Source organism: Rattus norvegicus, chromosome 11 (assembly GCF_036323735.1).
Source record: "Rattus norvegicus strain BN/NHsdMcwi chromosome 11, GRCr8, whole genome shotgun sequence".
NCBI classification, from domain to species: domain Eukaryota; kingdom Metazoa; phylum Chordata; class Mammalia; order Rodentia; family Muridae; genus Rattus; species Rattus norvegicus.
Window position 1 is genome coordinate 70,419,559 of NC_086029.1, and position 9,298 is coordinate 70,428,856.

Consider the following 9,298-nt stretch of genomic DNA (forward strand, 5'->3'; position numbering starts at 1 on the left):
GAAATAAGCTAAGAACACACTTTACATAAAACATGACTCCAAAACAAACATCTCTGTGACTTCAGGTTGTAAAGCTTGGAAACATCATAAAACAACATCCATGGGAACAGCAAGATTAATTGGCATGACTGCCTTTGACGCCCCCAACCCTGTGTCCCAACTTAGGTGGGAGAGGGCTGGGCTCAGTTAGAGGAAAACAGGCATGGCTCTGAGCTAGGTGCGGCTAACTGTCACCTGCTTGTACACATGGGACCAAACTCCATAGCTGTCTGTGAGTAACACACACACACACACACACACAAAAGCATCAGGGATTTAGGTGAATCAATTTATATGAAAGCATATTCCTATTTAATTTCGCACATTTACATAGCCTAGTTAAATAAGCAAGGTGTGTTAGGCACAGTGCTATATGTTGAATGTCCATACACTGCCCCTTCTAGGCTCTGAGATCTGTGGGCTGCCATTCAGGAGATGGTGGCTCTCAATGGGAGTTTGTGTCATTGGCTGTAGAGGTTTAGTATACAGTATTTTATATAAATGTGTACCTGCACACCCGAAGAGGCCACCAGATTTCATTACGGATGGTTCACAGCCACCATGTGGTTGCTGAGAATTGAGCTCAGGACCTGTGGAAGAGCACCCAGTGTGCTCTTAACCTCTGAGCCATCTCTCCAGCCCTTGTAGATGTGTTTTTGCTGTCTCTTCTGAGCATCTATCTTGATAGCTATCTAAGAAAGGGCAGGGGAACCAGTCCCAGCTGATGTTGGCCGGTGTGAGTGAAGGAACTTCTGCCCTCTGTCCGGTCCTCATCTGAGACCATTCTGATCCTCCCTGTGTCACAATAGCAAAGTACGAACTGAAGGAGCCCACCACTCTTCCCAAACAAACTTCTCTTGTAGTTTATTTCCCTGTTAGCGTCCCATTTGATCTTTATATTTGGTCATCTTCGGGCTATTTTGAGAAGTGCTTTGTTTAAAAACAACCGTGAACAGTTAAAACAAGTGAAGTAATCATTTTTGTTCCCGTGGTTCTGGAGTTACTGTCTTTTAGTTAGACCACTTGGGTCTGTATAAATAAAGGCCTAACATACATTTATAGGAATGCTGAGCACGGAAATCTACTTAGAGAGGGAGTTTATGGTTTCTGGTCTACAGAGTCATCACACAGTGACTCCAGAGAGACAGGAGAGTGAAGGATGCCTTTGATTACACGAGACAACTGCATGGTATGAAAGCTTCTCCCCAAAACTGAATTTTGTGTTCCTCATTTCATTCATCATATGCCTACCATGCAACTGGAGTTTTGAGAAGTGGAAAACCGACTTTTTTCTTTTCTTTTCATGTAACTGAGTGTGTGTGTGTGTGTGTGTGTGTGTGTGTGTGTGAGAGAGAGAGAGAGAGAGAGAGAGAGAGAGAGAGAGAGAGAATATGTGTGTGTTTTGTGGGAAATTTAAAGGAGAAAGAATAGTTAGGAATGCAGTCAACCTGAGTGCTTTCTGATTGTTCATTCCTTCATTCACTCATTCCTTCATTCATTCATTCCTTCATTCCTTCCTTCCTTCATTCCTTCCTTCCTTCCTTCCTTCATTCATTCACTCATTCCTTCATTCCTTCATTCATTCACTCACTCATTCATTCATTCACTCATTCCTTCCTTCCTTCCTTCCTTCCTTCCTTCATTCATTCATTCATTCATTCATGTGTTCACCAAACAAGCACTTGTAAAGCTGTAACAGTCCACAGAAGGAAGGTATAGTATGTTTGTTATGACATTTTACGAAATATACCACAGGGTGTAATTTGAAGACCCGTGATAACTGGAGGAAGGGGGTATCATCATCATCATCATCATCATCCTCCTCATCATCATCATCATGATCATCACATGTGGGTGTGCATGTTATTATACACTTGATATGTATGAGCACACATGCCATGACATGGGGGTAGAAGTCAGATGAAAACGTTATGGAGTCAGTTCTCTCTTTCCTGTTCATGATGGTTCCAGGGATTAAACTTAGGTTGCCAGGCTGATGAGGCAAACACCTTTATCTGATGAGCCATCTCACAAGCCTGTACAAGGCATCCTTGAGTACACTAACTAGAGATCAGTATGAGTGCCTGGTATGGTTAATAAAACTATATTTAAAAAAATCTCTCCTTTTTGTAGCATCTACTCCCATGACCCCATTCTATGAATTTCTACAACTTTGAAATGCCAGACTTTGAAAACTGGATTTAAATATCCACAGGAGGAAATATGGAAGCAAAGTTTAGAGCAGAGACTGAAGGAATGGCCATTCAGAGCCTGCCCCACATGTGGCCCATATATATACAGTCACCAAAACTAGATAAGATTGATGAAGCTAAAAAATGCATGCTGAAAGGGACCAGATATAGATCTCTGAGAGACACATCCAGAGCGTGTCCAATACAGAGGTCAATGCTAGCAGCAAACCACTGAACTGAGAACAGACCCCCTTTGGGGGAATTAGAGGAAGGAGTGAAAGAGTTGAAGGAGCTTGCAACCCCACAAGGACAACAATGTCAACCAACCAGAGCTCCCAGGGACTAAACCACTACCGAAAGACTACACATGGACTGACCCAGGGCTCCAACTGCATATGTAGCAGACAATAGCCTTGTTGGGCCACCAGTGGAAGGGGAAGCCCTTGGTCCTGCCAAGGTTGGACCCCCAGTACAGGGGGATGTTGGGGGGGGTTAGGGGGTGGATGGGGGGGGATACCTGTATGGGGGAGGGGAGGGGATGGGAGCTTATGGACAGGAAACTGGGAAAGGGAATAACATTTGAAATGTAAGTAAAGAAATATATCTAATAAAAAAAAAGAAAACTGGATTTGTTCTTTTGGTTTTGTTGTTGTTTTTTGTTTTTGTCTTTGTTTTTGTTTTGTTGTTGTTGTTGTTGTCTTACTATATGTACTATCTAAGCTTTTTTGAGGCGTGTGTAATTTGATGGGAGATTAAATGACTGTTACTTAACCAACTCGATAATAGCAGAGACATTTACTTGTTCACTGCTGCTCTGGGGCTCCTAGAGCAGGGGTTAGGCATGCAAATTCCTCCGTCAAGATCGAGCGGTCTCTGACACGCTAAAAGCCATTTATTGAATGCTTGGTAAATGCCTGGTGTCCTGCAAAGCACTTTGCAGACATGGCTTCTTAGTGCTGATTAGAATCCCCTGAGAGAAGACCAAAAAGCCTAAGGCCTCTGAAGAAGCCTTGCTTATCTTAAAGATCCCACAAGCTCTCTGGCCTGCACTCTGTTGTTTGACCTTGCTGGACTAGAAGACTGTGATTATGAGGGAGGGTTACCTAGCTTAGCACCTACAGAAGAAAATACTGATTTACTTTATTAAAAAATATGTATTTTATGAGTCTGAGTGTTTGCCTGTTTTTATGTATGTATAACATGGAGGCCAGAAGAGGGCCTGTAGTTACAGGTAGTTGTGAGCCACCATATGAACCTGGGTCCCTTGGAAGAACAGCGAGTGCTTTAACCTGCTGAGCCACCTCTTTCTCTTTTACTTCTAACCTTTGTTTCTGGCCTAAAGGTCTCAAGACTATTAGATAGGGCACTGGAGAGATAGCCAGTGGTTAAGAGCACTGATTGCTCTTGTTGAGGTCCTGAGTTCAATTCCCAACAACCACATGGTGGCTCCCAACCATCTGTAATGAGATCTGATGTCCTCTTCTGGTGTGTCTGAAGACAGTGACAGTGTGTACTCACATACATAAAATAAATAAGTAAGTAATTAAAAAAAAAGACTATTAGGTAAACTTCTTGGAATGTATTGTTAAATTTAGCTGACCTCCAGCATCCATCAACCCTAGAACTAAAAATGCTATAACTTAGCATAACTTTCCTCCTCCCAGCTCACCTACCTAGGGTCCCAGCATTTTTTCCAATGTATCCCTTTTGGCTTTCTTCTCTTGCTATAAATGTTCATGCTACTCTTTCCATGGCACAACAAAGTCACTCACATTTGCCTCAGAATAAAGGATTTTTATTATTTTTCTTTAAAGCTGAGTTGTTGATTTTGCATTGATGGGGCTCTTAATGACTTTCTTACACAGGAAGCAATCTTAGAGAGATCAAGCCTGCTGTCAAAGCTTACATGGTTGGTAGAGGCAGGCCAGGCATGGAATGCTCTTACAGAATACCACACAGGGAGAAGCAGCTTGTGGAAAGGGATGGAGTGGTTGGAGACCAGAAGAGGAAAATCAGGTGAGACTTATATCTGGGAATAGGCACCTTTCTGACTGCCTCCATCCCAAGATCTCAAGACAGCCAATGGAAAGACACCGGGACTGTGTGTGCCTGTATGCCCTCTTGTTGAATGACCTCTTCAGCTGTCACCAGGAATGAGACTTCCTTCTGTTTGTTTCCCTCTTCCAGGATCTGCCATCAGAAATCCCATCATCTCCTTGATCTTAGCCAAGTGCCAAGAAAACAACCTGATTAGCTGATTGAAGTGATTCTCACAAAGATGTTTTCACTTCACTTTCCTGGGAGCTTAAAATGAGTCTGCAAATCAGGAGATGAAGGCACACACCTTTAATCTCATCATTCAGGGGGCAGAGGCAGGCGGATCTCTGAGTCTGAGACTAGCTTGACCTACTCATTGAGTTCCATGACATCCAGGACTACACAGAGAAACCCTGACTCAAAAAAAACCAACCAAGCAAAATGACTCTGTAACTGGTGGGACACACACACACACACACACACACACACACACATACCACAATCTATCGGTCATCTGTCAGTCATCTATCTATCGTCTATCTTTCATCTATCTATCTATCTATCTATCTATCTATCTATCTATCTATCTATCTATCTATCTATCTATCTCATGTGTGAATGTCTATACTCCAATCCCCCACACCATGTAAAATAACAGAAAAGTCTGAAGATCAGAAGTGCTAAAAGCATGGAATATAACCAACTCACCTCACTTCAGAACAAACCACTGAGAAGACAATGATACCCAATTTGTAGGTAGATGGAGACCTGGAGGGGTTCTTTGCTTAAGAACATACAACTAACAAAAAGAGCTAAACTTTCAACCTCGTCCTGCCAACTGTGACTACTCCTGTCCTCACAGACTCCTACCTTGGCAAGCACTTGCAAGAAGTACACAGTTATCAGCATTGGAAGAAGAAGGTCTGGCATCTGTCCCTCCATTTACCCAGAAAGTTACTGTTTCATTGACTGCTCACATACTTGACACAAGGCATGGATGAGTACGGTGGTTTGAATATGTTTGGTCCCCATAAACTCTAGTGTTTGAATGCTTGGCCCGTGGCGAATGGTACTACTATTAAGAGGTGTGGCCTTGTTAGAGTGGGTGTGGCCTTGTTGGAGGAAGTGCGTCACTGTAGGGGTGGGCTTTGAGATCTAGTGCTAAAGCTCTCCCCAGTGTGGAAAAGAGCCTCCCGGCTGTTTGTGGATCAAGATGGAGAACTCTCAGCTCCTCCAGCACCATGTTTGCCTGCCTGGGTGCTGCCACGCCTCCCGCCATGATGATAAAAGGCTAAACCTCCAAAACTGTAAGCCAGCTCCAAATAAATGTTGTCCTTCCTAAGAATTGCCTTGGTCATGGTGTCTCTTCACAGAAATGAAGCTAAGACAGTGGGTGTGTTGAAATGAATTAAACTTGGGTCTGTTCCCAGGGTCTCTGATGATAGTGCTTGTGTGGTGTGTGTGTGTGTGTGTGTGTTTTGTGTGTGGTGTGTGTGGTGTGTGTGTGTGTGTGTGTGTGTGTGTGTGTGTGTGTGTTGGGAAAGTAATGTGCAAATGGGGGTGGGGAATTGAGGACCTATACCAGAGATCCTTAGAAAATAACTACGATGCACTGTGGTAAGTACAGACAGAGACATAAATACAAAGCACTGAGAGATCATAAAAGGCAAAGTAATTTTAGAAATTAAGGCAGATTTAAAAAAAAAATCTGATTGATTTGAGGCTCTTTAGAGACTTTTTTTTTTCCACCTAAATTCTGATGAATAACTCACTTCAGAATTATAGGCAGCCAGGAGGTGTTAGTCTCACTTGCTAATGAACAAAGCCAGTTCCCTGTGGTGGGAGGAAAAAGTCGGTGTCTTCAGGTATGGAGTTGGCTATTGATTTCCCGCAGACGGCCTAAGGCAGCATTTCCCAAACTTACTGATTGTAAGCAGCAGACCCCGAGTCACCTGAGGCTCTTGTTAAACAAATGACTCGCAGGCCCCACTACAAATAATAAATCCCTCGTGTGATTCTTACAGCCTGGGAAGTTTGGAAGGATTGGTCTAGGGGGTATAATATTTCTCTTCAGAAATGTTTGTCCCCCAAACAGGGCTCCATAAACATCAGTTTTTTTGAGACAGGATTTCACTGTGGAGCTGAGACTGGCTCTCCTGTGTCACCTTCCCTACTGCTGAGGTTACAGGTGCCTACCATGGCTGGGCACAAATTCTCAGGAACTCTAGGCAAGTACTGTACTACTGAACTGCATCCTCCTTTCTGGAGGCATCCCTGTTTGTTTGTTTGTGTTTTGATACTGGGTCTCATTATTCTTTGTTCGTTTGTTTCTAGCCCCGAGTCTTGCATTTTTTAAAAATCAAGTAAAATGTGTGTCTTCTAGGATGTGACGGTTTCAAACTTAACTCATTATGGTACAGGGGTTCAAGCCAACTCCTTCAGAAACTCCTAAGCCTCCTCTCCAACCAGTAGATGTAACAGGAAGAGGTGTTTGTGGTCCCTCTTCCGTAAGGACTGCAACCCTCATTTGCATGGAAGTTAGAGGAAGTAGACACAGTCCTTTAGCTCCTCAAAAAGATTTTGGGGACCAACAATGGGGGTGAAGTGAGGTAGGAGAATGGGATGTTCCAGAGACAAATGGAAGATTGGATACACCTCCAACTGCATTCTACATGTATCAAAACAGTTTGCATTTAAAAATACATTTTAAAGGACCTGCCATTCCTAATTGCCTACCTGTGTAAATGTGTTATGGAGGGTAGATAACTCTCTTCTACCCTCCAGGTCCTTTAAGTACATATTAGAGCCTCTGGTTTAGTGTTTATGGGATCCCCGAGCGTGTGAACGTGTAGGTCTCTACATCTATATGTTTCTGGTGCCGTTTCTTGGTCTCTTTTCCTCCCGTTGGTTTTGTTCTATTCTGGTGTATTAGTTTTTGTTTTATATTTTTATATTTTATTATTATCCCTGTTTATTTTCTAATGAGAGATAGAGAAGGTGTGGATCTGGGTGGTAAAAAGGTGGGAGGAGCAGAGGGAGGGGAAATCATAATCAGGATATATTATGTGAGGGAAAAAATCTATTTCCAATAAAAGGGAAAAAGAGACATCTGGTCTTCTAAAGTAAGTTCTTCAGAGGGACAGTAAAAATATTTAAAGTACAGTTTGTGTTTATAAAAAATTGCATTCATTAAATCATGAGATGAAAGTTTTGTTAAGTTTAAGAAATTTTTTATTGACTATAGAGATTTTGATAAGAATTTTCTTCCAAAAGAGACTCTAAAAACATTAAATTTTACATTTGTTGTTTTCCCCTGAGTAGTCAAGAAAAACAGAAGGCAAGAGAGCATAAAAAGGTTTTGTATGTTAATAAAAATGCATGGTTTTAAATACATTTGGGAATCAACATGTAAAATATCTAAATAGAATTGCTCCATGATATAGTCTTGATAAATAGAGGTGATCATTAAATGAAGTACATTAAAAACAAAATCCTTTTGTTTCATTATTGCTACGGGTTTCTTTTCCAGAGAATACTTTAATATGTAAACTTGTTAAATATTAGGTTTTATTAAGGATGAACTACATGTAAAATCTGGATGTATATACTTCTCAAAGCTCTTTCTGTTAAATTTGCTTTGCATGGGATTACCCAAGATGCCCCTCCCTAGGAATGGTGACCCTCAGTTTCCGGACAAGCTTTCTTATTATCCTGAATGTGACAGGCAAAATCCTGTGTGCGTACCTCATCCCAAGCAGAGTTCCTAGCAAGTGATTAAAATGTTAGATAGGATTTGTCCGCTGGCCGGGTCTGCTTTCCTCCCCCGGGGTATCCAGGTATCGTTGGACACTGGGCTGGACTGGAAGGAAGGAAGCTTAGCCAGGGGCGTGGGGTCTCCCGAGACAGTTTTTAGTGAATCGGTTCTCTTTATTGGGGATGAACAAGGCCTATATAAAACTTGGGAATGGAATAAGAATTCGGGGGTGAGGCTGTAGTGTCGAGAATGTTTCATTTGCATGAAGAGGAATTCCAGGTGCTTTCTGGATGTCCTTCTAGGGCGGGTGGAGGTTTAACCTGTAATCTGAGCAGCAGGGTATGAGAGTACTTCAAGGGCGGCAGAGATGAAGTTATAAGGTATCACGGTCACGTACCCGGAACATGCAGGCCCAGAGCAGAGAAGAAGCGCCTACACCTTCCGGTCTCGGGAGGAGATTTTTGTTTGAATACATTTTTACCTCACTCTTGCTCCAGACCTGCTCCCCGAAGTTGCCCCACAGTGATTTTTGTTAAATTCTCAGAGAAATCTCTGAACTGAGTTTCATTAAGCACTTTTTAAACATAAGTTTAAGATAAAAGGTAAGAAAATTGAAGGACTAGCCCGGTGTGTAGAAACACTTTTCCATGGTTTCTGGGCCTTCCTGCATATAAAATATACATAAATTTCGTCAATGTTGAGATGGTCTGGCTTTGCTGTTAGAATGATAAACTGATAATCAATACCCGTTCATGCTAATAGATAATTTATTTTGTTATAATGTTATGATATTAAATATTTTAGCTCCTAGTTTGATAGATATCTATACTATAAGACTATTAAGATAATGCCAGTATTGTTTCCAAAAAGCAATGTTAGATTTATAGTCTCTATGTTCATTACATGATAAGACTCAATTCTTACGTTCTATATCACAGAAATGTTCTTATGACCGAGTGTAATTCTGCCTCTACAGCTCTCACGGTTGTTATCTCTAATGTAATACCATGCAAATGAGTATCTAAGAGCTGTGACATGATAGAAATACCGTTAGAAACTTTATCCTACTTACGGTTTTCAGATATGTTTGCAGACAAGCACACATAATTTTATGTATGATATAGAAACAACTCCCTGTCTTTAAAGAGCATTCAGCAAAAAGATTTGGGGACAAACACATCTCAGACTGTTTACCACCCAATTACGTTGTGTCTGTGGTGATTAAACAATCACTTGTGCTACAGACGGTGTCCACGGTGTGTCTGGGATACAGATG

At 41.8% G+C, this 9,298-nt stretch overlaps 1 protein-coding gene across 1 annotated transcript in view; it reads right to left on the reverse strand.

Moving 5' to 3' along the window:
* Drd3 (dopamine receptor D3) overlaps positions 1 to 9,298 on the reverse strand; it is a 52,208-nt gene that overhangs the window by 33,973 nt on the left and 8,937 nt on the right. The window lies entirely within an intron of this gene.